The 27938-nt window shown below is 40.4% G+C and overlaps 1 protein-coding gene across 4 annotated transcripts in view; it reads left to right on the top strand.

Moving 5' to 3' along the window:
- tsnare1 (T-SNARE Domain Containing 1) overlaps window positions 1-27938 on the top strand; it is a 1022909-nt gene that overhangs the window by 144925 nt on the left and 850046 nt on the right. Inside the window, exon 2 of one of the 4 annotated variants that reach the window (XM_073048081.1) lies at window positions 18702-18753. The exons of the other annotated variants lie outside the window; for them this stretch is intronic. The gene's annotated coding sequence lies outside the window, so the exon portion shown is untranslated. The remainder of the gene's footprint in view (window positions 1-18701; window positions 18754-27938) is intronic. 4 annotated transcript variants of the gene reach the window in all.

Below are 27938 nucleotides of genomic sequence, written 5' to 3'. Positions count from 1 at the left end.
TCGGATCACTTGGTATCTGACATTCTATTGCAGCCACTGCATTCATGCAGGTTGTGTTGAGATGGTTGCCTCTCTGACTGGGAGCCTGTGACAATGGTGTGGTGCAGTAATCGGTGCTGGGTCTGCGGTTGTTTATCATCTATATCAATGGTCTGGACAATAATGTGGTAAACTGGATTAACAAATTTGTGGAAGACACCAAGATTGGTAGTGGACATAGAGGAAGGCTATCTAAGCTTGCAGTGGGATCTAGACCAGCTGGAAAAATGGGCTACAAAATGGCAGTTGGAATTTAATGCAGACAAGTGTGAGGTGTTGCACTTTTGGAGGACCAGCCAGGGTAGGTCTTGCATGGTGAGTGGTAGGGCACTGAGGAGTGCTGTAGAACAGAAAGATCAGTGAATACAGATCCATAATTCCTTGAAAGTGGCATTGCAGGTAGATATGGACCTAAAGAAAGCTTTTGGCTTCATAAATCTATGTATTGAGTATAGGAGTTGGGATAGACAATAGACAATAAACAATTGACAGTAGGTGCAGGAGTAGGCCATTCGGCCCTTCTCGCCAGCACCGCCATTCACTGTGATCATGGCTGATCATACACAATCAGTACCCCGTTCCTGCCCTCTCCCCATATCCCTTGACCCCGCTATCTATAAGACTGATGTTATATCAAAATTGAATAAGAGGTGGATGAGGTCTAATTTGGAGTATTGTGTGCAGTTCTGGTTACCTTCTTAAAGGAGAATTTCATTCAGATTGAAAGAGTGCAGAGAAAATTTACAACGATATTGTCAATTGAGAACCTGAGTTACTGAGAAAGGTGAATAGGTTAGGATGTTATTCCCCAGACCACAGGAGAATGAGGGAAGATTTGACAGAGGTATACAAAATTATGAGGGATATAGATACGATAAATGCAAACAGGCTTTTTCCACTGAGGTGGGGGAGACTAAAACTAGAGGTCTTGGGTTAAAGGTGAAAGTTGGACTGTTTAAGGGGAACATGAGGGAGAACGTATTCACTCAGAGGGTGGTGAGAATGAGGAGCGAGTTGCCAATGTAAGTGGTGGATATGGGGTCAATTTCAACATTACAGAGAAATTTGGATTGGTACATGGATAGGAGGGCTATAGAGGGTGATGATCTGAGTGCAGGTCGATGGGACTAGGCAAATTAATAGTTTAGCACCAACTAGATGGATCAAAAGGCCTGTTTCTTTGTGCAGTGTAATGACTATAACTCAAGAAAAGCTGTCCCAACCAGGTAGTCAACCTCCACATTTAAGTTGTACTGAATTTCAGAAGAGTACTTTGGGTTGCCCTGAAAGGGATGTAAATGCTGCTTTATAAAGGTGTGCCTTCTGCTTTATTTCAAAGAGTCCCTTCACCTACCATTTCCCAAAAACCTCAGGAATGGTTTCCTGTCTGTGCTTCTGCAACCTTTCAGTGCATTCCATTGCAGAATATATCCAATCACTTTGAAACCTCCTCAGCTCTCTCTTAAGGCTGTTACTAGTCTTTATGGACAATGCCCCTAAGAGGCAGTATTTCTTATTAGTGTTGCAAGGTGGCCACCGTTGAAACATCGTCTGACCTTGATCTAAGATTTTGTATGCACAGGGCCATTTAAAGAATAATGCATGCAGTCTGTGCAAATTCGTGATTCATTTTTAATGCAATTTTAAGAAAGTGTGTGTGAGGATGTAGCAAGCAGAGAATATAAGGAGGCACTGGACACAGAAAATAAGGGGCAGCACATTCATTTGGACAGATCATTTATTAATTGGCTATCCTGGCTTAGCTTCTCTAGATTCTGCTTGATCCTCTGAGTTCCTCCAGTACCTTGTGTTTTTTCAGACTATTAGAGCTAAAGTCTGTGCAGAGTATGAGATTTCTTGTCTCCTCAGCCAAAGGTTAAAACAGTAACCTGGTCATTGTTACCTCGCTGTTGCCTGTGACGATTTGTATGTGTATACTGATCCTTCCTTTGGTTCTGCATTGGTCACAGATGATTAGAAGCAACCGCTATAGCAACAGAATTAAAAGGAGGGGGAGTGAAGAAAGAGAACCACAGTAATTAGCCTGATGCCATTTGACAAGGACATATAGGAATCATTTTTTAGGGGGCGTACTGGCGTTTAAAAAATTATCATACAAGTCCAATATAGTTTTAAGAAAATGATTGATGATGTAACAAAAAGAGCAGGTAAGGCAGTCCTGGTACATAAATTTTGGGGCTACGCATTGTGAACAAAATATTAGTATGGATAAGGCATTTGTTAATAGGCATTGAAGGTACTTGCATAGTGGTTGTGTTCTGCAATTATTTATAGGATATCACAAGGATTGGCACCAGATTCAGTCATTTACCATTTATGTTAAAGACAGATGAAAGGACAGAATGTAGGATGTTGAAATTTGCTGATAATGAAAAACAAATTAAGTAAATATTCAGTGGTACACTGACAAATTTTCTAGATGCCGAAATGTTCCAGATGGAGTCTAATTAGAAGAAATGTGAGGTATTAGAAGGGAGAGGGTAGCATTTTTTAAAGGTGAGTTATCAGCAAATTTTGATGCACAGATGGAACTGGAAGATAAACATGTAGAAAAAACAAGTGGTTCAGCAAGCCAGTGATCAATTTCAAAGTTTAATTTATTATCAAAGTATGTTAATGTCACCATATATACCTTCAGATTCATTTTCTTACGGCCACTCACAGTAGATGCAAAGAAATACAATGGAATCAATGAAAAACTATGCATCAACAAAAACAGAGAATAAAACAGACTGTAAAGGAAGAAAAATTGTGATAATGCGAAAAGGCGTCATAAATAATATTGAGAACCTGAGTAGATGAGTAGTAGAGAGCGTGAAAGTGAGTCCATAAGTTGTGGAATCAGTTCAGTGTTGAGGTGAATGAAGTTATCCATGCTAGTTCAGGAGTCTGATAGTTGAAGTGTTGTAACTGTTCGCAAACCTGGTGGTATTAGAAAACATTTCCCAATTGAAAGCTGAGATCCTTCAGAATTTTCTATGGTAAAATTTGTGGTTTCATGGAGTATATTCTCAGGGTTATATATGGTGGACATTTGTGTAGTTCGGTAATATATTTCGATGAACTTTGAGAAAGATTTTAAACTCCAGAGTTTCAAGTGATATAGGAACATATTGCAAAAGGAGAAGACGATTAAGGATCTTTCTGAATGGTGGATCAGGCTTAGTCAACTTTTAAGTCTTACTGCTACTTCGTAACTTCTTACTTTACGGCTGTGACCACAGTTCAGAAGTACTTTATTGGCTGTAAAGAACTTTGCACCATCCTAAAATCAAAGTTCAAAGTACATTTATTATGAAAGTATGTGTACACTATACAACAGTGAGATTTGTCTCCTTATAGGCAGCCACAAAACAAAGAAACCTCAAGAACTTACCAAAAAAAGACTATCAAACTTGTTATTAATTAAGTGTTATTAAATCATGAACAATGATAAGCAATGGTAAAGAAATGCAGATTTTAAATGTGAAGAAACCAGATTGTACTTTCACACTGAATGCAAAAAAGGGGGAAAAAGTGATGCTGCAAATAAATGAACTAGTCTCAAAGTTTGCCAGAAATAATGTCTAGACTTGGAACACTGTGTTAAAGAGTGGGATGGGAAGGGGAAGTACATTTTGAGCCAGGAAACGCATTAAGTAGCTGCTGAGCAACATTAGAAAGTGTAGCATTTAGGATTATTTAGGATTATTTATAGTGTTCTGCTGTGGGCATGGTTCACAGGTGGCAAGGTGAATACCAGAATCTGTACTGATAAAATTCAGAGTCTGAACTCAAAATAGTTGAGAAACACAATTGCAAAACAATTCTTGCAATATTTAAACTCGAAGGACTCTACGGCTTTGTTTAATATCTGGAATCTTAGCTTGACAATAGTGTGAAGGGCAATTCTAGGTGTAGTTTTTTAGGGGGTGAAGGAGTATTCGTGGGAGCTAACTACACAAAATGCAGCAGTTCAGGCTACATCTGACCGGAGGAATCGATGTTCATGCTATCAGTTTGGAGGCTACCTAGACAGAATATGAGGTGTTGCTCCTCCACCATGATAATAGCCTCATCATGGCAGAAGAGGAGCCCATGGACTGACATGCTGGAATGGGAATTGGGGTAAGAATTAAAATAGTTGGCCACTGGGAATTTCAGTTTTGCCAGATGGAGTGGAGGTGCTCGACAAAACCATCTCCCAATATTCGTCAGGTTATATTGACGAAGGTAGTCAATAGATGGTGACTATTGACCACCTAGGTACCAGGTAGTGAAGGCCACATCAGGAGCACTGGATACAATAGACACCCCCAACAGATTAGCAGGTGAAGTGTTGCCTTAAACGGAAAGGCTGATTGGGGTCATGAATGGGCAGGTGTAGTGTTTCTCTTGCTTGCAACGGTATGTGACAGGAGTCGGATTAGTATGGAGGGATGAATAGACAAGGGAATCACAGAGAGAGTGATCCCTGTAGAAATTGGAGAGTGGGGGTGGTGTAAAGTAAAGATTTGTTTGGTGGTAGGACCATGTTGAAGGTGTTTATTATGAAAGTGAACAAAGGTGAAGAAGGCGAAAATTTTTCTTTTAACTTCTGGTGAGAAGCTAGTGAACTGAAATGCTGGTTGTTTCTTTCTAAACAGATGATGTCTGTCCGCTGATAATTTACAGCATTTTCTGTTTTATTTTGCATTTTACACAATCTTCAAGGGTTTTATTTGCTTTTCAGTGAAATTTTTAAGTTGAGAGAAAGAAAATTGTATTCATCTGAATTATCATAACGCAGGAGTGGACTAGAAATCCAGCATGAAAATGGGTCCTTCTCCCATTGAGTCCATCCTGACCATCAGCCACTCCTGCATTTTCATCAACTCTCCCCTAATCCTACCACCTTGTCATGATGCTGGTCAATCTTAGAGCTAAGGGAGGCATTCAAGAAGGAGAACCAAAGGTTCAATGTCAGCATGTTCTAACAAAGTTTAAGAGTGATACTGAAAAACTAGAATCTCAAATAATCAAATTACACATGCATGTAGGCAAAGATAGAACTGGAAACTTGTGTGAGATATTAATGCAGGAAAAATTGTAGAGGAATGTAGCAAGTTGTATGAGAGAAATAGGAGATAAATAAGTTAAACACTTGTTTGAACGATTCAATCAGATCACATCTGATCAAGTTTTGTCTTCAACACTACTTTCATGTTCTCTCTTCACATTCTCCTATCATCTTTTGAACTGTGCAACTTTTATGTAGACTTTAGGCATGCAACACAACACCAGCCATGAACTCTACCTCCTTCCCGGGTGAACAGCCACTGTCTGTAACAGAGCAGATGTGAGAAGGACTCTGCAGAGTCAATCCCCGTAAGGTGGCTGGGCCAGACAACATCCCAGGCTGAGTACTAAGGAAGTGTGCACACCAAGTCATGGACGTCTTCTTGGACATTTTCAACACTTCATTCATCCAGGCTGCTGTCCCCACATGCTCCCTGTGTCAGAGAGGAGGTGGAAGAGCTTGAGCCTGGAGCCAGGCAAATAAACTCTTCCTTAATTTCAAGAAGACAAAGGAGATGGTTACCAACTTCAGGAGAACTCACACTCTTCCCCCAACCCCCCTTTACATCAACAGCACAGCAATGGAAATGACTAGCAGTTTCAAACTCCTGGGAGTGTACATCATACACAACCTCTGATGATCCTACATAGTCAAGAAAGCTTACCAATGCCTCTACTTTCTGAGGTGGCTGAAGAGAGATGGACTTTGCACAACTGTACTCACATATTCTACAGATGTGCAGTAGAGAGCATCCTAACCAACTGCATCCTTGCTTGGTATGGAAACTACAGTGCGTCGGGCAGGAAGGCTCTACAACTGGTAGTCAAAACTGTCCAATGCATCACTGGCACTAGCCTACCCACCATCAAGGACAGATATACAGAAAGGTGTCAGCAAAGGGCCAGTAACATCACTAAAGACCCCACATTCCTTGCTTGTGAACTATTTGTCCCACTACCATAGCAATCAGAGTCAACAACAGTTGTATTCCCCAAGCAGTAAGAATAATCAACACCTCCAGCCATTAACTCCATACCTATTTTATTATTTCCCATTATTTAGCGGCACTTCATGGACATACAATTAATCTATGTTTTTAAGCTATCTTACTTATTACATCTTTTGTGTGTGCTTTTTATTATTGCATTCTTTATCTTTTGAGTTTTTTGTGTTGTTTCGGATCTGGAGTAACAATTGTTCTCCTTACACTTGTGTACAGAAAATGACATTAAGCAATCTTGAGTCTCGAATTTCTCTTGTGGTTAAATATCTGACAATTCACCTTTGTATTTAATTCAACAATTTCATCTCTACAGCTTTTTGGGTAAAGTATTTCATTGCCTTTGAAGAGAAGAAATTCTTTCTTGCTTGTGTCTGATATAGATGATCTCTTACTTGTAAACTGCACATTCTAGTTCTGCATGTCTCATTAGTAGAATCATGTTCTTGACATTCACCTTGTCTAAATGCAGAAGTCCATTGGGTCCAAGGGAGAATGGAATGTTAGATCCGTTATTGTCCTTGTGGTTGTGTAACTGGAATTTAAACCAGTAGCACTTCATAAGGCTTGATAATACATATGAATGATTTAGACTTTAATGCAGGATGAAAGAAGACATAGAAAAATTGCTATTATAGTTGAAAGTGAGGAGGAAATCTTTATTCTACAAGAAGGCAGAATGCTAGTACTACATGCATTTCTGGTCACTGAGTGCAGAGGAGATTTATGAAGGCATTGCTAATGTTGAAAACTTTTCTTTTGAGCTGGAGAGATTAAAGGAAGATTCAGCTGAGTTGTCTTAAAAAAAATGGGTGTCCCAATTAGACTGGAATAGAAAGGTCTCTTTCCCTTAGTAAAGGGAAAAATTAATTTATTATTGTCACATGTACCAAGTTACAGTGAAAAACTTGCTTTGCAAGGTGAAACAATAACAAAATGGAGAACAAAGTGTAACACCTATGGAAAAAGTTAAGTGCAGCTAGATAAAAGTAAACTGAGGTCAAAAGTCAGTCCTGTCCTCCTAGGGTACTGTTCAATAGCCTTATTGAAGTTCTCCTTGAGCCTTGTATGTGTACATGCTTTCAGGTTTTTGTACCTTCTGCCTGATGGCAAAGGGGAGAAGAGGGTAAGAGTGCAATGGGTGGGGTTTTTGATTGTGCTGTTTGCTTCACTGAGGCAACAAGAAGTGTAGACAGAGTCCATGGAGGGGAGGCTGGTTTTTGTGATGTGCTGAGCTGTGTCCTCAATTCTCTGCGGTTTCTTGCAGTCACGGGCAGAGAGCTTGCCATACCAAAATGTTATGCATCCCAATATAATGCTTTCTCAAGTGCATTGATAAAAATTGTTGAGCTTGATGGGATTATGCCAAATTTCTTCAGCCTCCTAAGGAAATAGATGTAATGGTGAGCAGTTGCAGGAAAAGTTGCCTGCATCATCAAGGAACCACATCATCCAGGCCTTGCTCTCTGCTCTCTGCTCACTGCTGCCATCAGAAAGAAGGTACAGGAGCCTCAGGACCCACACCAGCAGGTTCAGGAACCACTGGAGACAACTTCACTCGTTCCATCACCAAACTGTTCCCACAACCTCTGAACTCATTTTAAAGGACTGTTCATTTCATGTTATTGCTATTTACTGCTTACATATTTATTAGTACTGTTATTTTTATTTGCATTTGCACAATTTGTCATCTCTTACACATTGGTTATTTGTCTGTCTTATTGGGTGCAGTCTTTTATTGATTATATTGCGGCTCTTGCGTTTACTGAGTATGCCCACAAGAAAGTGAATCGCAGGGTTGTATATGGAGACACGTGTACTGTATTTTGATCATAAATTTACTTCCTTGGCTATGGTCTCAATGTGGTTGTACCAAACAGGCTATTGGTAATGTTTACTCCAAGGAGCTTGAAGCTTTCAACCCTCTTAACCTCCACCGTTGATGTAAATAGGAGCCCCCTTCACCCTCCTGAAGTCAGTGACATTTGCTGACATTGAGAGAAAGATCAGTGCATTGCACAATATCATGAGACTCCCTCACTCCTTCCTGTAGTCCATTCCTTGAAATACGACCCACTACAGTGGTATTATCTACAAATGTAGATGCAGTTAGAGCAGAATCTGGCCAGATTTGTGAGGGTATAGAGATTAGGATAAGGCACTGAGGACACAGATTGCTGGGGCACCATTGTTAAGGATAATGATGGTGGAGGTGTTGCTTCAAATTCTTATTGGTATTTGTTGATCAGGAAGTCAAGGATCTAGTAGCAAAGAGAGGTGTTGAGTTGAGTCTTGGAGTTCGGAGATGTGTTCAAAAACCAAGGAGAGATAGATTTAGAGTCATAGAGTCATATAATGTAGAAAAAGGCCCTTCAGCACAAATGATCAGTGCCAGTCAAGATTCCTATGTAAGCAAGGCCCATTTGCCTATGCTGGACAAATTCTTCTAAACCTTTCGTATCATGTAACTGTTCAAGTACCTTTTAAGTGTTGTTAATGTATCTGTATCAACCATTTCTTCTGGCAACTCATCCCATGTACTGAGTGAAAAAGTTGGCCCTCAGGTTCCTGTTAAATCTCTCCCATCTCACCTTAAAGCTGTGCCTTCAAAATAATGATTCCCAACCCTGGGAAACTGTGTTCAATGAGTAGAGTCCCAACCTGTGCAATGGCTCTCTGTAACTCAGTCCCCTGTGTCCTAAGAACATCCTTCTAGGTCTCCTTGCATTCTTTCCAGCTTAATAGCGATTTTCCTATAGCAGGGTGACCAAAATTGGACACAGTATTCCAAATGTGGATTTTCTATTGCAAGACAAGAGAAAATCACAATTTCTAAACTCAGTGCCCTGACTGATAAAAGCTTGTGTGCTTTCATCTTTCAGCTGTCCTTTCAAGGATATATTTACTACCCTGTTGACCTGTGACATCATTACTTTCAGGGAACTATACTTGTATTCCAAGATCCCTCTGCTCTGCATAACTCCCCAAGCTCCTACCATTCACTGAGAATGTCTTACCCACATTTGTCTTCCCAACACACTGCATTCATGGAAGAAAGAAACTTGGTGATGATTATTTGGAATGAGCTGTTAGAGGAAGGGGAAGAGGCTGGTAAAGTTACAACATTTAAGACATCTTGACAGATAAATGATCGTGAAGGTTCAGGGGCATGTGGGCAAAATACAGGGAAGAGGAATTAGCTCAGGTAAGTAATTTGGTCAGCATGGATAAACTGGGACAAAGGGCCTGTTTTTACGTAGCATGACTCTATGATTGTTGATGTCGGAAATCTAAAATAAAAACAGAAATTGCTGGATATATTCAGCAGACCAGGCTGAATTTGTGGGAAAATAAACAGAACTGAAGTTCTGGTTGACTGATGGAGGGTCGAAGAAAATAGGACATGGAACAGTGCCGCAGAGGAACAGGTTCTTTGGCCCACAATGTTTGCACCAACCATGATGCCAGTCCAAGCTAACCCCATCTGCCTGTAGGTGATCTGTGTCCCTCTATAACCTGCCCGCTCCTATGCCTGTCTAACTGTCTCTAAATGTTGCCGTTGCATCTGCTTCCACCACTTCCCCTGTTAGTGCATGTCAGGCACATAACACCCTCTGTGTAAGAAAAAGGAATGAAATTTACCTCCTAGTGCCCACCCATTTTAATTCCACTTCCCATTCCTATTCCAATACGTCAGTCTATGGCCTCTTCTACTGTCAAGATGAAGCCACACTCAGGATGGAAGGGGGGAGCACCTTATGTTCCTCTGGGTAACCACCAACCTGACGGCACAAACACTGATTTCTCAAACTTCTGGTAATGTTCCCCCCCCCCTTATTCCCCATCCCCTTTCTCCCCTCTCACCTTATCTTTTTGCCTGCCCATTGCCTCCCTCGGGTGCTCCTCCCTGTTTTTCTTTCTTCCATGGCCTCTGTCCTCTTCTATTACATTCAAAATCAGAATCAGGATCACTGGCATGTGCTGTGAAATTTGTTAACTTAGCAGCAGCAGTTCAATGCAATACATCATCTAACAGAGAAAGAAAAAAAATAAAATAAAATAAAACATAATAACAAACAAACAAGTAAATCAAATTATGTATATTGTATAGATATTAAAATATGTGCAAAAACAGAAATACTGTACATATTTTTTTTAAAGTGAGGTAGTGTCCAAAGATTCAATGTCCATTTAGGAATCGGATGGCAGAGGAGAAGAAGCTATTTCTGAATTGCTGAGTGTGTGCCTTCAGGCTTCTGTATCTCCTATCTGATGGTAACAGTGAGAAAAGTGCATGCCCTGGGTGCTGGAGGTCCTTAATAATGGACACTGCCTTTCTGAGACACTGCTTCCTAAAGATGTCCTGGGTACTTTGTAGGCTAGTGCCTCAGATGGAGTTGACTAGATTTACTATCTTCTGCAGCTTCTTTCAGTCCTGTGTAGCAACTCCTCCATACCAGACAGTGATGTAGCCTGTCAGAACGCTCTCCATGGCACAACTATAGAAGTTTGGGAGTATATTTGTTGATATGCCAAATCTCTTCAAACTCCTAATAATGTATAACCACTGTATGACCTTCTTCATAACTACATCGATATGTTGGGACCAGGTTAGATCCTCAGAGATCTTGACACAGAGGAACTTGAAGCTGCTCAGTCTCCCAACTTCTGGTGCCTCTATGAGGATTGGTATATGCTCCTTCATCTTACCCTTCCTGAAGTCCACAATCAGCTCTTTCGTCTTACTGACGTTGTGTGCCAGGTTGTTGCTGCGACACCACTCCACTAGTTGGCATATCTCACTCCTGTACGCCCTCTCGTCATCACCTGAGATTCTACCAACAATGGTTGTATCGTCAGCAAATTTCCCTTCTCCAGCTCCGTATCTCTTTCACCAATCAACTTCCCAGCTCTTTCACCAATCAACTTCGCCCCTCCCCTCTTGGTTTTACCTGTCACCTTGTATTTCTTCCTCTCCTCTCCCACCTTTTAGATCTGACTCTTCACCTTTTTTCTCCAGTTCTGCTGAAGGGTCTTATATCCGAAATGTTTACTCTTTTCCATAGATGCTGCCTGGTCTCCTGAGTTCCTCCTGCATTTTGTGTGTGTTATTTACCTCCTAAACCTCCTTTAAATGTTTGTTGTCTCACCTCAAAGCTATGCCCAGTGGTATTTGGCATTTCAACCTTGGAAAAATACAAGTTACTATCTCCCCTATCTGTCTCTCATGGTTGTAGATACTTCTATCAGGTCACTCATCAGACTGCTGCAGATCACTCAAACTCTCCTTATAGCTGCAACATCCTGGAGAACCTCCGCCTGTATGGCAGCGACTAAAACTATCCACAATACCTCAAATATAGCCGTATCAGTTTTACACAGCTGCAACTTGTCTTTGCAGTGTTTATACTCAACACCCTGATCAATGAAAACAATATGCTTCCTTTACCACCCTACTTACAGGGGTTGCTACTTCCAAGGATTAATTGATTTGCACCCCAAGTCCCTCTGTACATCAGTATCCTTGGAAGTCCTGCCTTTTACCGTACTTCCTTCTTGCATTTGACCTCCCAGTTTGCAGCATTTCACTTGTCCAGATTCAACTCCATAAATGTTAACTCTGTTCCTGTTCTCACAGATGTGACAAGCATTTGCAGCGTTCTCTGTTTTTATTGCAGATTGAAAGTACTTGGTAGGATCAGAGGAGGATGAAGGAATTATTTTCATTCAGAACTTTGTAGACCTCTGCCTGAAAGGAGGGAAGAGGATGAAACTCTCATTAGATTTGTTTTCAATTTGTATCTGGGTGTGCAGTCAAAGACCTCTGCTTTGTGGTGCAAGTTTTGGAAAATGGGATTAGGCGAGAAGCTTTTTATTTTGATTGGGCTGGAACAAATATGACTGTTTATTCTTTCAGACAGTAAGAAGGTGCTTAGCAATCTGTAAGCAGTGGAGTGCCACAGAGATTTCTTTCAGTTATGTGTTGATGACTTGGAGGAATGAAGTGAATGGACATAGGCCAGATCTGTTGATGACATAATAATAGGTGATGAGGCCGCTGACATAGAGAGAGATATTGATAGGTTAGATAGGCAGGTAAATGATTGATGAAAGGTAAGTAATCCAGGAAAATGAGCAATCCTTTATTTTAGAAGGAAAATTCCTATTCCTTGTGTTCTTTATATAATTATACAATCTATCTCTTTGGAGTTGCTGTATAAAAGCAGTCCATACCTTTTGGGTGCTAGTGTCTGCAGATAATCTTCAGAGAAGAGATCTGATAAGAACCTAAGGATATTGTGAACAATTCTTGTTGCATAAAAGAACCTGAAAATATTTTGGCTGTGTGTGATGTGAAAGTGAGTTTTAGTGGTGTTTCAGACCATAATTACCTCTCACATAGGCAAACTGTAGCTGCAAATTTACCCTAAATTTACATGTTTGGTTTGACATTTTCATAGAACATAGAATAGTACAGCACATTACAGGCCCTTGGGCCCACAATGTTGTGCCGACCCTCAAATCCTGCCTCACATATAACCCCCACCTTAAATCCCTCCATATACCTGTCTAGTTTTCTTGAAAACTGTTTCCACATTAAGTGAATTTTGAAGCGTACATGTTTATATCATTCTTAAAGACTTTAATATTTCAATTTTAATCTCATGTCTTTGTGGTCTTTAGTCCTAATTGTACTTATCTCAGCCCAGGCATCAGTCCTGGTTGCACTTAACCTCTGTGGTAATGGAACTTCTATATTGTCAAGGCCTTAAATGTAGTGGAGATGTTTGTAGGCAACCTCTGCACCTCAGCTGGTGCATGTGTCACCCATCAATGTCTAGTCATCCAGCTCAGGGTGTTGTAGAACAGGACCTACACTTTGTGGTGATTCTTGCTACAAAGGAAGAGATCAAATGCAGAGGCATCTTAGCTCCAGTGCATTCAATGCAGAGTGCAGGAGTAGAATTAATGAATCTTCTTAGCTGTGAGAAAGCTATAACAGCAGACTTCTCTCACTAAATCTTCATGGTGAGAAACATTGCTTTTCCATTTTCACAGAATTTGGCTCATACCCCTCGTGAGAAGTATCCCTCTGTTGCAATGTAGAAGGCTGGTTTCCTGAAGCATACCTGCCATGATTCTTTAATTTTTGTAAGGTATTTTGTTCTCTTTAAATCTTTTGCATTTTCTGTGGTGTTTTCTAAAGGCAATGTTAGATAGCTGCTTATTGGTATTAACCATTGCTTCACATGAAGGTGGAAGAAATTTGCCTTCTGAACTCTAACTTGACGGCTTCGGTGGTTGCAGTCAATTTTTCATCAGAGAGTTTTGTATGCTCAATAAAATCAGTTTAAGTGTATGCATGGTGTATTTTCCAGCTTGATTTGAATCAATATAGCTGAGGTTCTGTTGATGAAAATCAAATTCACGGAGGGTTCACTCAGTTGTCAATTCCTTGGCTCTTCCACCAGCAGCAGCTATGTGGTTTTCCTTCCGTTTTTTTCTCCCACTCCTTTGGGACACATTATTCCCCCTCCCCCCCCCCCCCCCCCGAGTGGAATCTGAGTGGAGGCCCTTGAGGTCAAATTTCTGTTCATCTCATCAATTTTATAAATGTTTCTGTACTTGATTTGCATGTTATTTTTGAGTTGGTGTATACTCATCATTTTTTTGTTGCACTGAAAGCCTTTTCCGAAGCTGGCATGTCTGTTGTTTGAAGGTTATTCTTGCAGCCCCTGGAACCATGTCAGTGCTGAAATTTTAATTGAAAGCACATCGTGATTTGCTTCTCATTCCCTGCTGGAAAACTGGGACAGAGTAGCTGTCACATAAGCCCATGTGTTGCCTCTGGAGAGCAGCTGCCTCGCGGAGTCAGTGACTTGGGTTCAGTCCTGACCTCTGGGGTTGTCAGTGTGGAGTTTGCTTGTTCCTCCTGTAACTGTGTGGTTTACTCTGGGTTCTCTGGTTTTCTCCAACATCCCAAAGTCATGTGGATTGGTGGCTTCATTAGTTACTGTAAGTTGCTGAAAGTGTGAAGCTGAGTAGCTGAATATGGGAGCAGTTGATGAGAATGTCGGGAGATGAAAATTGGCTTACTTAAAATGGGTGCATGGACTTCGTGGGCTGAAGGGCCTGTTTTCAGGCTGTATGATTCTATAAAAATATCAAAAAACCTTCATCCCTCCTTCCATTGAAGATTAGCCTCAAATTAAGAAAGAGAGAACCAGATGAGGTAGTAATATGCAACATGAGTGAATCTGCAGATGCTGGAAATAAATAAAAACACAAAATGCTTGCAGAACTCAGCAGGCCAGACAGCATCTATGGGAGGAGGTAGTGACGACGTTTTGGGCCGAAACCCTTCATCAGGAAAGGTAGTAATATGTTGAGGATAGAGGAGAAATCTTTACACCAAGAAAATGGTTGGAATCTGGAAGGTACCATGTTTAGTAAGTATTTAGATAAGCACTTGAATTACCAACACATTAGAGGCTATAGGTCATGTGCTATTAGATGGAAGTAATGTATTTGGCTACCTGATGATCAGCATGGGCAAGCATTTAAACTATCTAAAATACTTCAAAGATAGAAGAACATTTTAGAAGTTAGAAGATGAACCCTGAATAAAGGTCTTGGCCCAAACTGGCAAAAGTTTTATTCCCCTGCTGAGTTCCTCCAGCATTTTGTGTGTGTGTTGCTCATTTTAGAATCCAGGTTTAAAATGTAAACCATAAAAATTAGTAATTAGCTTAAAAAAAAGCAAAGGATGGGATTTGTATTGGCAGCATTCATTGTGGAAAGGAGAATAAATTTGTTCATGGAGTTTATTAGATAATGTGCAGCAGGTAAGGATTTCTGGGATTTGAAGCACAAGAATGTTTGTGGAAGAAAATTTTGAAGTAGAATATGTAGGGGAAAGAGCTGGCATAAGGGATTGGTAACAATTGCTTCAGCTAGCAACTTGAAATTACAGGCATAATATTATTGCTTTCTGTGCTAAAATCTCCAAGCAGAAGCAGTGCCAGAATTTTCACCGTCTTCCTGGGAATTTCAGCAGTTTTATGCTTGCCGAATCCATTTCCACTTGGGCAGGATTACTTCCCGTTCTGCAGAGCAGAGATTTTGCAGGTTTTCAGTGATGCATTCAAAATCAAGAATGCACCTTCTGAAGAAGACTTCCCCAGTTGCAGGAACATAGATAAGTTGTGATAAGAAAACTGTCAAAACCTCTCAGAACATTTCAGGGCCATTTATATAACTTGCTGGTTCTTACTGCAGTGTGGCATTTCTCTGTTTGGTTCTGGTAGAAATACATTCTATTGCTTCTGAATGTATTTATCAGCAATACATTCTCATCCTGTCAGGCAGGGAGTCCCTGTGCTGTATCTGCTGGATGATACAGGCTCAGCATAGAGGCCTGTATCTGGAATACTGCTTGAAGTCAAATCACAGGATTTTTAGCAACGTTGTTTGTCTCTGAATAGAGTTAAGTATGTACTCAACAAATATCTGTAAACTCTGCAATGGATGTTACAATATAAGGCTTTTGCAATATAATCTTGTCACTGATAATACATTAATTGATGCAAACTTAGCAATCCTTTAAATGCCACAGTGGATTTTTGGTTAGACTCCTGTGCCTTTTGATAGTAGATCATAGTATTAATGGTAAGAAACTTGGCAGTGTGGAGGATCAGAGGGATCTTGGGTCTGAGTCCATAGGACACTCAAAGCAGCTGCGCAGGTTGACTTTGCGGTTAAGAATGCATACGGTGCATTGGCCTTCATCAATTGTAGGATTGAGTTTCGGAGCTGAAAGGTAATGTTGCAGCTACATAGGACCTTGTTCAGACCCCACTTGGAGTATTGTGCTCAGTTCTGGACACCTAGGAAGGATGTGGAAACAATAGAAAGGGTGCAGTAGAGATTTACAAGGATGTTGCCTGGATTGGGAGGCATGCCTTATGAGAATAGGTTGAGTGAACTCAGCCATTTTTCCTTAGAGTGACGGAGGATGAGAGGTGACCTGATAGAGGTGTACAAGATGATGAGGGGCATTGATCATGTAGATCATCAGAGGCTTTTTCCCAGGGCTGAAATGCTAGCATGAGAGGGCTCAGTTTTAAAGTGCTTGGAAGTAGGTACAGAGGAGATGTCAGGGGTAAGTTTTTTACGCAGAGAGTGGTGAGTGTGTGGAATGGGCTGCCGGCTACAGTGCTGGAGGTGGATATGATAGGGTCTTTTAAGAGACTCCTGGATAGGTACATGGAGCTCAGAAAAATAGAGGGCTATGAATAACCCTAGGTAAATTCTAAGGTAGGGACATGTTCAGCACAGCCTTGTGGGCCAAAGGGCCTGTATTGTGGTGTAGGTTTTCAATGTTCTATGTTGTATTTTTTTTTTGAGGCTTCCTGCAATAAGGCCAATTTCAAGGTTGTATATGGTATATGCACTTTGACAATAAATGTACTTTGAACTTTGAATTTTTGAACTTTGATTTCTGGGAATCTCTAATTCATGACTGCTCGTAGTGGAGAAGGAGTATTCAGGATGAGATTGAGAGTCTGATCCATGCTTCGGGAGTACTCAGGAGCCCAGTGAAAATGGCAGGTGGAGACCATCGTCTCATATGCTCCCCACCTATTAATTTCTGAGCATAGTAATTCCTGATCCTCATTGGAGAATGTTCAGTAAGTCGTAGCTGAGCTGATATATTGAAAGATACATCCAATTAATACACGTCATTATTCTTCATGTGTTACTTCAAATACTGTACTTTTTCTTTTCACCCTGTATTATTCCATTACTTCTCACGACTACCCTCTACAAACCAAACTAAGCACTGATTCTGCTCTATCTGGAAGTAGCCTCACTGCAATCAAATAATGTAGCTCCTTACATCATCCCTTCTCCATCTCACTGTTGGAACTTGGGACATGAAGCTTTCTTATTACTTGTGACTGCAGTTGTGACCAGTTCTGTCTGAGCTTCAGCCCAAGAAAGCATGGAGCCAGAAGGAAAATGATAAATTTTCAACAGTTGCTGGTGCAATAATCAGCGGGAGGAATGGTGACTTTGGTATGCCGCACACAATACACTTGAAATATTTGATGTGTTCTTTGATGTTCTTCTTGCTACCTTTTTTTCTGCTTCAATCCATCTGCTTTCATTTCTAACTGTTATAATCTTATCCTTTTCTGTTCGCTTGAACTTGCAGTCCCTTAAATGTTTTTCCCTTTCTTTTGCTCCTCTCAGTCTATCTCTTCTAATCACAGACATTGTTGTTACTTCATTAAATTTTGTGATACTTGGTTGCTTTGCTCTAATAGATGTTGCCGTGCATTCTTAGTGCATGTCAGTGGCCTGTCCTGCTTTATCAAAATCCAGCTAGGTTAAAATCTGAGCATTCACTGGCTGAAATTATTGTGACTTGTACAACTACAAATAAAAGCACACCAGCAGAGGTGAGGTTAACAGGTATATTCACATTGTAAGACCATAAGCTATAGGAGCAGAAGCAGACCATTCTGCCCATTGGGTCTGTTCCACCATTCAATCATGGGCTGATCCAATTCTTCCAGTCATCCCCACTCCCCTGCCTTCTCCCCATACCCTTTTATGCCCTGGCTAATCAAGAATCAATCTATCTCTGCCTCAAATACACCCAATGACGGCCTCCACAGCCACTTGCAGCATCAAATTCCATAGATTTACCACCATCTGACTAAAGTAATTTCTCCGCATCTCTGTTCCAAATGGACGACTTTCAATCCTGAAGTCATGCCCTCTTGTCCTAGACTTCCCTACCATGGGAAATAACCGCCATATCTAATCTGTTCCGGTTGTAGAGAGAGAGAGAGAGAGCAACAGATCAATGCGCATGGGTAAGTTATCATTCAATAATTAGTGCTAAGGGGAGTCATTGTGCTAAAAGAAATAGATCCATACATAGATCCTTCCTTCCCCTCTACATTAATATAACATAAGACTGTATCTGTAAATTAACATTCAACTTCCCTTCAATAAACCATATTCAAATAAAGATCCTTTCACAGTAACAGGCTATAACTAACTTCATTAGATTAAAGATTTAGTCTTAGGTGACACTCCGTTTCTTTCAGAATGGTGCCTCTGGACCTGTGGAGTAGCATTTGGTTTGTCAGGTGTCTTGTCAAAGACAACTTTCTCTGTTGCCATTGTTTGTAATGCGATCATCAGTGAGAGGTAGGTCTGGTGGCTATAAACTGTCCATCTTGTTGGATGCATTTGACTCAGGTGGTGTTCTTCGGCTGAGCTTCCAGTATCTGGTCCACATGACATCTTGATGTAAGATCCCCAGCGTCCACTGTGTACATCAGTGAACCAGTTCTTGTGGCTATCCTACCAGGTGTCCACTTTTCTTCTTGGTATGACGCATTAGGACTTCCTGTCCAACCTCAAAGTTCCTTGCTGATTACTTGGCAACTGGCTGAACTGCTTATTGTGTATTTTCCTCCACAGATTTGAGTTTTGAAACATAGGGTTTCCTTGGCCATCCTTGCCTGGTGATGTCTTAAACTTTTGATAATGCCGGGTTAAACCTTGTTTCTCTTTGTATTTCAGAATATATTCCTGGCAACTGGTCCACCAATGATGTGCAGAACACTTCTGCTGGGTAACAGAATTAAGATTTTATTTCCTTAGTTGCCAACAGTGGAAGATGTCAGCATTGCTGTGTTGCTCAGTACCCTTGAACACTATGTCATAAACGTGGGCTTCTGGGAAAAAAGCCCATGGTGCAACTGAGTAGCAGACATCACTGGAATTCCTTTCGTGGGTTGAAAATAGACACAAGGGGCTGGTGGTCTGTCACTAGAGTAAACTTTTGTCCTGTATGGGTAGTGGTGGAACTTCTTTATTCCCCATATTAGACTAGGGGCCTCTTGGTCGAGTTGTGCGAAATTGCGTTCTGTGCTCGTCAGTGATCTTGTAGCAAATACAATCGGACATTCAGATCCATCTTAAATGGTGTGTGACAAAATGGCATCAATGTCGTAAGGGTATGCACCACATGCCAGTCTGATAGGCAGAGATGGGTTATAATGTGTGAGTAGTTCATCGGATGTTAATAGTCTCTGTACCCTTGAATGCTCTTTCACATCTTTCTGACCATTCCCACTTAGCTCCTGTCTGTAACAGTGTGTTCAATGGGTGCAGCACTGTAGCAATGTTTGTAAGAAGCTAGTGGTAGTAGTTTACAAGACCCAAGTATGATCTAAGTTGTGATACATTTTGGGTGCACCACTGCTTCAATCTTCTCTTTTGACTTTGCCTTCCTGTTGCTTTCTTCCCTTCAGTCTTTCCCATAATTACCGTGCATTTTAACTCCTCTTTCCTAGTCACATGTCAAATGAAGTTACATTACCTTTGTCCACAATATGGGATTTAATTCTTGAAAAGCTCACGTTTCTCTCTCTTTGCACGCAGACCATACTCACTCAGTCTGGCAAGCACTTTACCAGTGTTCTGGAGGTGCTCTTCATCATTCTTGCCAGTCATGATGATGTCATCAAGGTAACATTGTGTTCCTGCGATATCTTGGAGCATATGGTCCATTGTATTTTGCCAAATTGCTGTAGCTGACGTGATGCTAAAGACGAGACGATTATACTGGAATAGTTCCTTGTGAGTGTTCATTGTGGGGAACTTCCTACTTAACTACTCAATCTCCATTTTCAGATAGGCTTGTGACAAGTCTATCTTTGAAAACCTCTCCTCACTTGCCAAAGATGCAAAAATGTCAATATTCGTGTCAGGGGATACTGTACAGTACACAGCACCGGGTTGATGCTCACCTTGAAATCCTCACATTCATCAACAGCTCTGGCCTTCCCTTTCTTGATCACCGGGAGTGATGGCCCAATCACTCCACTCACCTTTCAGGAGAATGCCAGATATGTCTCCCAGCTCTGAAGTTCATTATCCACTTTAGGATGTAGTACATAAGACACTAGAAATGCTTTATGGAATCTTGGTGTTGCTGCTTCATCCAGTTCAATTCTGGCTGTCACGTCTTTGAGTTTACTAACCCCCTTCTCAAACACCTTCTCATTAGCATTAAGCAGCTGTGAGAGTCTCTGGTTAGTGCTACCGTTTGGGCGTCAGTTGCCTGTCGGTGACACATTCAAAGCTTTGATGGTGTGCCAGTTTCACTGGATGTTTTGCAATGATTTATGTCTAAAAAGTGCTGGTCCTTCAGTTTTCAACATAAAAAAGCTCTAACTAATGTGTTTCGCCTCCGTTAATCACTTTCAGTTTGCCTTTGGGAGACACTTTTTTCACCTCTGTATGTCTTTACCATCACCAAGCTCTTTTCTAATGGTAGCTTAGAAAACAGTTTATAGTAGTCAGCCTCTGAAATTATAAACAAAGCTGACCCTGTATCCAGCTCCATTTTCAATTTTACACCAGACACGTCTGTTATGATCCATATAATTTACTGATCTGCTTCAGTAATGCTATACAGTTCTAGGCATGACAGCTCACCTTTGTCAGACTCTGTGTTGTCTGATTTATTTTCACATTCAACCACTTTATGCATTTGTTTGGTTTTATGTTTGATATTTTCCTTCTGTGTGATGTTTCTCTTTTGCTGTGGTTTCTGTCTGATTTGCACACTCTATTTGGCTTTTGTCTGTAACACTTTCTGCAAGCTTTTTCTTTGAATCAACAGTCATTTGCATCATGGGAAGATTCACCACATCAATAACATTTTTGACATTTTGCAGTATTCAGAGACATTTTGTGCGTTTCACATTCTAAACACTTTTTCTGCATCCTTTGCTGCAGTCTCTAATGATATTGCAGTGGTCAATGCCTGTTCTAAGGTTAGGTCTCTTTTTGACAGTAGTCTCTTGAGTGCTTTGACTATGCATGCCACATACAAGCTTGTCCATTAATGTATCAGAAAGCCCATCTCCAAGATCACAGTATTGGGAAAGTTTGCGCAGTTCTGCAATGTATTCAGAAATGTTTTCATCTTTCGGTTCCTTTTGTGAAATCTGAAATATCTCAGCTATTACTAGCAGTTTAGGGCTCAAGCGACTTTGTAAAATTGCAACATTTCCGTCAAACGTCACGCTTGCTGGCTTTTTAAGAGTTAGTAAGTTGCGTAAGAGCCTGTATGTTTTTGCATTCATTAAGCAAAGAAGCTTGGGCACGTAGTTTTCCTCATCCATGTCATTCATGTTATACTACTCTTCAACCCTCTTAAGATACGATTCCCAATCCTCATTAGCATTATTAAGTTGTTCAAATTTCCAGACTAAGGCTATTGTCACATTATTTTCACTTTAACTTTGCTAGTTGCATGTCTCTCACTGTGTACTGTGCACTATTATTCACGCATCCCTTTCTCAGTGTCCACGATGGCCTTCTCTGTACTGGTTCGTTCTTTCCTCTCGCTGCCTCTCTCCCTTCCTCCGAATTCAGTCCTTTTGTAACTGTCAGTGCAGTTGGTGATATCTGCTGAAATTCAGGTTTGTACTTGTTGCCAATTTGTTGCGCCTGTACAACTACTTATTAATTAAATAAAAGCACACTCGCGGAGTTGAGGTTAACTGATAGATTTGAGAGCAACAGATCAATGTGCATGAGTAAGTTATTCAGTAAGTAGTGCTAAGGGGAGTCCGTGCGCTAAAAGAAATAGATCCATACATTACAGAAATGGTTTTTACATGAATCATTCAAATTCATTAAAAATACATCCTCATTGGTTCAGGGATACGTTTCTGAATAAGTGTCTGTTTCTTCGACATGTTTGAATTCCAGGGCAGTTAGAAGATTTAAACTGAAATAATTTAATGTAAATCTGGCATAAGAAATTTAAATAATCTGTATCAAAATGGCTTTCTAATGTTCATCAGTGAAGAAAGTTCATTGTCCTTATTCCCTGGATTAATATAATTCCAGACCAAACAATGTCTTAACCCCTCTGTTCAATGCAAAATAGGACTGAAAAATATATAATGTATACATCGCATAAACAAATACATTTTTAAGAAGGCCTTTTTTTTAACTTTGATCTACTTTGTTTACAGTAGGAGCTTTGGAGGAATTAACTTAAACAAATTGCATTCAAACTGTACTTCATACAATGTCCCAACACACTTTATTGGAGTGATTATCAACACACAAAATTTGACATTGAGCCACACAAAGAAATATGAGGACAGGTACTCGAAAGCTTTGTGGAATAGGTTTTAAAGAGCAACTCAAGGAATGAGAGACAGAGGACTGGGAAGGTTTAGCCGGAGAAATCCGGAGCTGAGGATTTTGACAGCTGAATGTAGAGCTGCCAGTTGTGGAGTGAAGAAAATTGGGGCTGCTCCAAACTTGACACCTTAACATTATCATTTGTCACCAGATTTTCTTTCCCATCTTTGTGGATTTGGCTCTTTATTGTAATTTGTCAGTTAAAAAAATTGATGAGATTTACAGCACGGGGTGCACATTGAGTGTCGTACTTGTGACCTGCTGTTTTTAGGATTCTATGCAGATTATTGTGAAGCACTGCCTCATCACAGAATTTAATATGAGTTGCAATTTATTCTGGCCCACGCACACAGCAGGGATTTCAGTATGCTCATAACGCAGTGTGGTGCTTAGCTGCTTTCTTCACCTGGGTCTGCAACTTCCATCCGGTTCACAGTAATCCATTCCAATTCACTACTAAAAAACTGCGTTTTCACCCACTGCTTGGCATCCGTGATCTGGGGTCAAATGGTGGTCCAAACCCATTGACAGAGATTCTATGTCCATAGAATTCCAGACTATTTCTTTTGTGATAGAAAATAGTGCCCAAGTCAACTATAGTGATTTACTGTAAGGAAAACTTTAGAAGATTATATTTCTTATACCTAACTATGTTATACCTCCTTGCATTGTTATGGATAAAAGTGAGGTTCAGATTTCCTGGGTAAATTAATTGCACATTAAGTATGCTTTTGAGCATGGCAATTCCATATGTTAATTGTTTGAAACCTATTAGCAATTCACCGTAGAAAACCAACAAGGTGTCCCCCAGTGGGTCTAATATTAGACACATTTGCTCAGAACATGTGCTAGATATCCCAAGTGAACTGTTCTCTTGAAGAAATCTGTTTACAAACAGCAGATTATACAGTGATCATGGCTGGTTTGAGCACAAACACAAGAAAATCTGCAGATGCTGGAAATCCAAGCAACACACACAAAATGCTGGAGGAACTCAGCCAGCCAGGCAAGATCTATGGAAAAGAGTAAACAGTCGACGGTTTGGACCGAAACCTTTTATCAGGTGGTATCATTGTTCAAATAAAACCGTATTGCCTTGATATTGGGGGCTTGGCTTTAGCTGGAGTTCTGCTGTACAGCTGCCTTCCCCTCCCAAAATCAACCTGAATGGTTACTGATGCCAACTCCTTGTAGAGATCGCTATTGCTATGCCTTTACCATTAGGATTTATGGGACATTTTAAAGAACTCTGTCCACAGATGGGAAGCATGAAAAGTTGACAATGGAATTGAGGGACAACAGAGAGGAGGGTAAATATAAGCCTTTAGTATTCATAACCACAAGATTCTCCACCCACACCTATTGGTCATTAATTAACACAGTTTAAGATGTGTGCACTGTGCAACTAAAAGACACCGTTCAAAATCAGCTCTTCATTCTCCACATATTTATGCAGGCTTCTCTGCTGTACATAGATGAACTATGTGCAGTATGACCCAAAAACGATGAACAGATTGCAGTCCATTAAAAAAGACTAAGGTCGACGTGTGCAGAAAACTACTCATTAATGCCCCACTATGACACAGCTCTCAGGCAACTCGCTGCAAGGTTTGCATCTCATGTTACTCGAAGTTAAGAACAAAGGTCTAAAGTTGCACACTATAGCTTCAATTTATGACAGTAAGGTCGAGATTGGGATCGCACATGATGAAGTGGGCATAACATCCATGTAAGGCAGGAGGAGAATATCAACAATGCTAAGGTGAATTGTGCCTGGTCCGACTCTCAAAATGAATCTCAGGGTTCTTTCTGGTGACATATATGCACTTTGATAATAAATTTACTTAAGAACTTTTGAGCTGATTTCAACATAAAATGCCCAATCTGGATGGGTCCAATTTCCAGACTTCCAATTTAAGTTTTTCTTTATAATTCGGTTGTGTTGGTGGAGAAGCACTGTTGTGAAGTGCAATTAAATTAGAAGGAAAAGTAAAATGTCAATTTGCATCAAATGTGCTTGGAAGCCTTTGTATGAACGCATCAGATCTGTAGAGGCTCATATTATTACCATCAAAGTTTATACTTGCTTCACCCTAAGCTTTGAAGCATATCTAGGTTTTAAAAAATATGCTCTTTTCTGAAATAAAAAAACAAAAAAAATTAGAAAATCTCGGAAGGTCAGGTGGCATCTGTGATGTTTTAGGGTGGTGGTTCCTGCTCTTTCAATGCTTTGTTACATGCGACTATTTGAGTACCTCACTGTAGTGACTTTGATTTGTGTCATTGAGCTCAGCTACTGTATGGCAGGTTGCTGAGCGCAGTAACACATCTTGCCTCACTTCAGGATTTCAAGGGTAAAGTGGTATGATTCATCTTTTTACTTCCTCTAATCTAAGCTTTTTTTTTCACAGTCTTTCATACTTCAGAAGTGAGCAGTAGTTATCACTGTTTTATGAAAAGATGAAGCTAAGTGGTGCTGGCAGCGGAGAAGGGGATTTTTTAATATACTGGTATCCAATATTGGCATTAACAACTGCAAGGTCAAACATGATCTGGTGATCTCCAGTGCTGTATCTGGCTAGTAATGTTCATGTTAGACATACGTTTATTATATCCCTGTCAATCATAATTAAGGACCCCCAATACCCAGGTCATGCCTTATTCTCAATGCTACCATCAGGAGGGAGATACAGAAGCCCAAAGGCACACACTCAATGAATCATGACCAGCTTTTTCCCCTCTGTCATCTGATTTTTAAATGGACATTGAATCCATGAACACTACCTCGCTACTTTTTTATTTCTATTTTTGCACTATTTATTTAATTTAACTATTTAATATAGACATTTTTACTGTAAATCTTTTTTTTCCCATTATTATGTATTACTGCCACAGCAACAAATTTCATGACCTACATCACTGGTTTTGAATATACAAAATTTACCTTTCTTTCCACAGGGGGCATAACTGTGTTTAAAACAAATGAAGACCAAAAGTGCTTCAGAGTTGTCACTTACTTTTGTACCTGAATCTGAATATATTAGTTTTAATAGGGATATTTCAAGTTTATTTACTCCCATCGTCATTAAATAGATTTGTGACAAAAATTCCTCTTTAAATTCAGTTAACTCCACAGTTCCAGGATGCTAATTCTGCTTGTTTCTATTATCCAATTTAATTGTGTCCAAACAAGGTCAGCACCCCCTTCATTCTGAACACTGGATTCTGTGAACTGCAAATGTTATTTGAGGGACATGAAGTTGGAGGTAAATTCAGTGATCATAATGTAGGCTCCTCTGCATTGGAGAAATCAAATGCAAATTGGGGAATCACTTTGCAGAACACCTGTGTTCAGCCTACAGGAGTGACCCTGACTTCTGTTCATCTGCACTGTAATTCTCTGTGATCCAAGTGCTGTTTCTGACACAATTGACTACAACATTCTCCTAGATTGCCTCTCTGGTGATACCCTAAATTGGTTTAGCTCGCATATCAGAAAACTTACAAGGATGTTGCTGGGACTGGAAGACCTGAGTTAGAAGGAAAAATTGAATAGTTTAGTACTGTATTCCTAAGAACATAGAAATTTGAGAGGAGATTTGATAAAAGTATACAAAAGTATGGGGGTTATAGACAGGGTAAATGCAAGCAGGCTTTTTCCATTGAGGTTGGATGAGAGTACAACTAGAGGTCATGGGTTAAGGGTGAAAGGTAAAATGTTTAAGGGGAACATGAAAGAAATTTCTTCAGTCAAAAAGTGGTGAGAGTGTGGGACGAGCTGCCAGCACAAGTGGTGGATACAATTTGGATCTCAGCATTTAAGAGAAGTTTGGATGGTGTTACGTACCCCGTAACTGGGTCTCTGACCAGCAGAGAAAGAAGAATCCGTTGGAGTCTGGTGGTAACAAACTAAAGGTGTTTATTAATAAAAATAAGCAAAACTATATCAATAATGCAAATATACATATAAAACAAGTTAGCAGTAATAAACCTAAAAGTGTAGGAATAATAATAATAATCAATAATAAACAAGCTCTATCGATGTCTAGGGGTAAATGAATTGTCATAGAAAAGTATAAAGTTCAGTTCAGTTCATGAGTGCTGTTGTAGTTATGGTTGTTGCATTGTAATCATTGGAGAGAGAAAGAGAGCGCGAGTGAGATGTAACAGCTACAGCAGCCAAACCGTCGTATCCGTCATATTTCTTAATCCGTCGTATCATTGTGGTCATTCAGTTATGACCTCTCCATCCTTCTGCTAGACCGTTCTTCTGTGGTGGACTCATCACTCTGGCATGAGTGGACACGCACACAAGCCCCCACCGGCCCTGCTTTTACACTGATAGCCTTATTGACCGATCTCCTGGTTCGGTCTCCGAAGCCCCCACCTTTCTTGTGGGTTCCAACACTCAACCAGTGTCCACTGGCGTGTCTGGAGGGTGTCTCTCCAGACCTGTCTTTTATCCCTACTAACGGGGACTCAGCTATCCATCAATCCTGAATGACTGCGTCTATCAAATCAGGCCACTCCTGCAGTCCACTGAGGAATGTTCATGAGCAAACTATTGTTCTTGCAGCGAAACAGTAAATAATTCAAAAAGGAGTCACAATACAGTTAATCAGCAATTTCCCCCTCTCTCTTATCTGTCACAGAAGTTCTTGCCTGTTTTTCGTCTCTCTTTCTCATGGTCAGCATAGCAACAGTAATAGTTCGTGGTTCTCGGGGGGGGGGGGGGGGATGGTTAACTCTTTACCCAATTGTCCATCAGGTCTGTTCATCACTCATAACAATGGGTACCTGGATGGGAGGTGTATGGAGGGCTATGGTCCAAATGCAGCTCAATGGGAATAGGCAATTTAATTTGTTTGGCTCAGATGAGATCAGCCACAAGGTTTGATTCTGTGCTGTAGTTTGCTATGACTCTATCTTACAGAGAAAATTTTCTCTCTAAGATGGAGACCAATTTTCTGAGGGATATGTTGTACCTTTTGGTGTTGCTCAGTGAAGCTCTCTTGGTCCACTATTCTTCCTCTTATACTGTACATGCTCCCCTTAGGAGACATTATGCGAGAGCATAAAATTGATTTCCACAGTTATGTAAATAACACATAATTGTGTGTCTCGATTGAGCCTGATGATGATAGCACACTATCATATCTAACTTCTTGTATGGCTACAATCACCAAATGGATGAGCAATAATTTTCTAAAACTACTGGCCTTCCAAACCAATCTGTTGACAAATTTGAACTCATTCAGAGCACTGCTGCTAGATTTTTAACTAAAACCAGGATGAGGGGGCATATCACTCTTGCATAGCTCCTCTGCATTGGCTTCCTGTGTCTTTTAGAATTGATTTTAAAGTTCTCTTACTTGTGTTTAAAGCTCTCAATAGCCTGGGACTGGAGTGTATCACAGAATTGCTTTTGTTTTATAATCCTGCTCGAGCTCTCAGGTCTTCTTCTGCCAGACTCTTATATTTAAAACTGTAAGGGATGCAGACTCAGTTAATACTTCTAAATGTCAGCTCAAAACCTTGTTTTTTAACAAGCATCTTTTTATCTTTTATTTTCATGTTTGCATTTTA

Source organism: Hemitrygon akajei, chromosome 1, assembly GCF_048418815.1.
Source record: "Hemitrygon akajei chromosome 1, sHemAka1.3, whole genome shotgun sequence".
NCBI classification, from domain to species: domain Eukaryota; kingdom Metazoa; phylum Chordata; class Chondrichthyes; order Myliobatiformes; family Dasyatidae; genus Hemitrygon; species Hemitrygon akajei.
The sequence above is the reverse complement of the archived record's forward strand: the minus strand, read 5'-3'. Positions and strand labels throughout refer to the sequence as shown.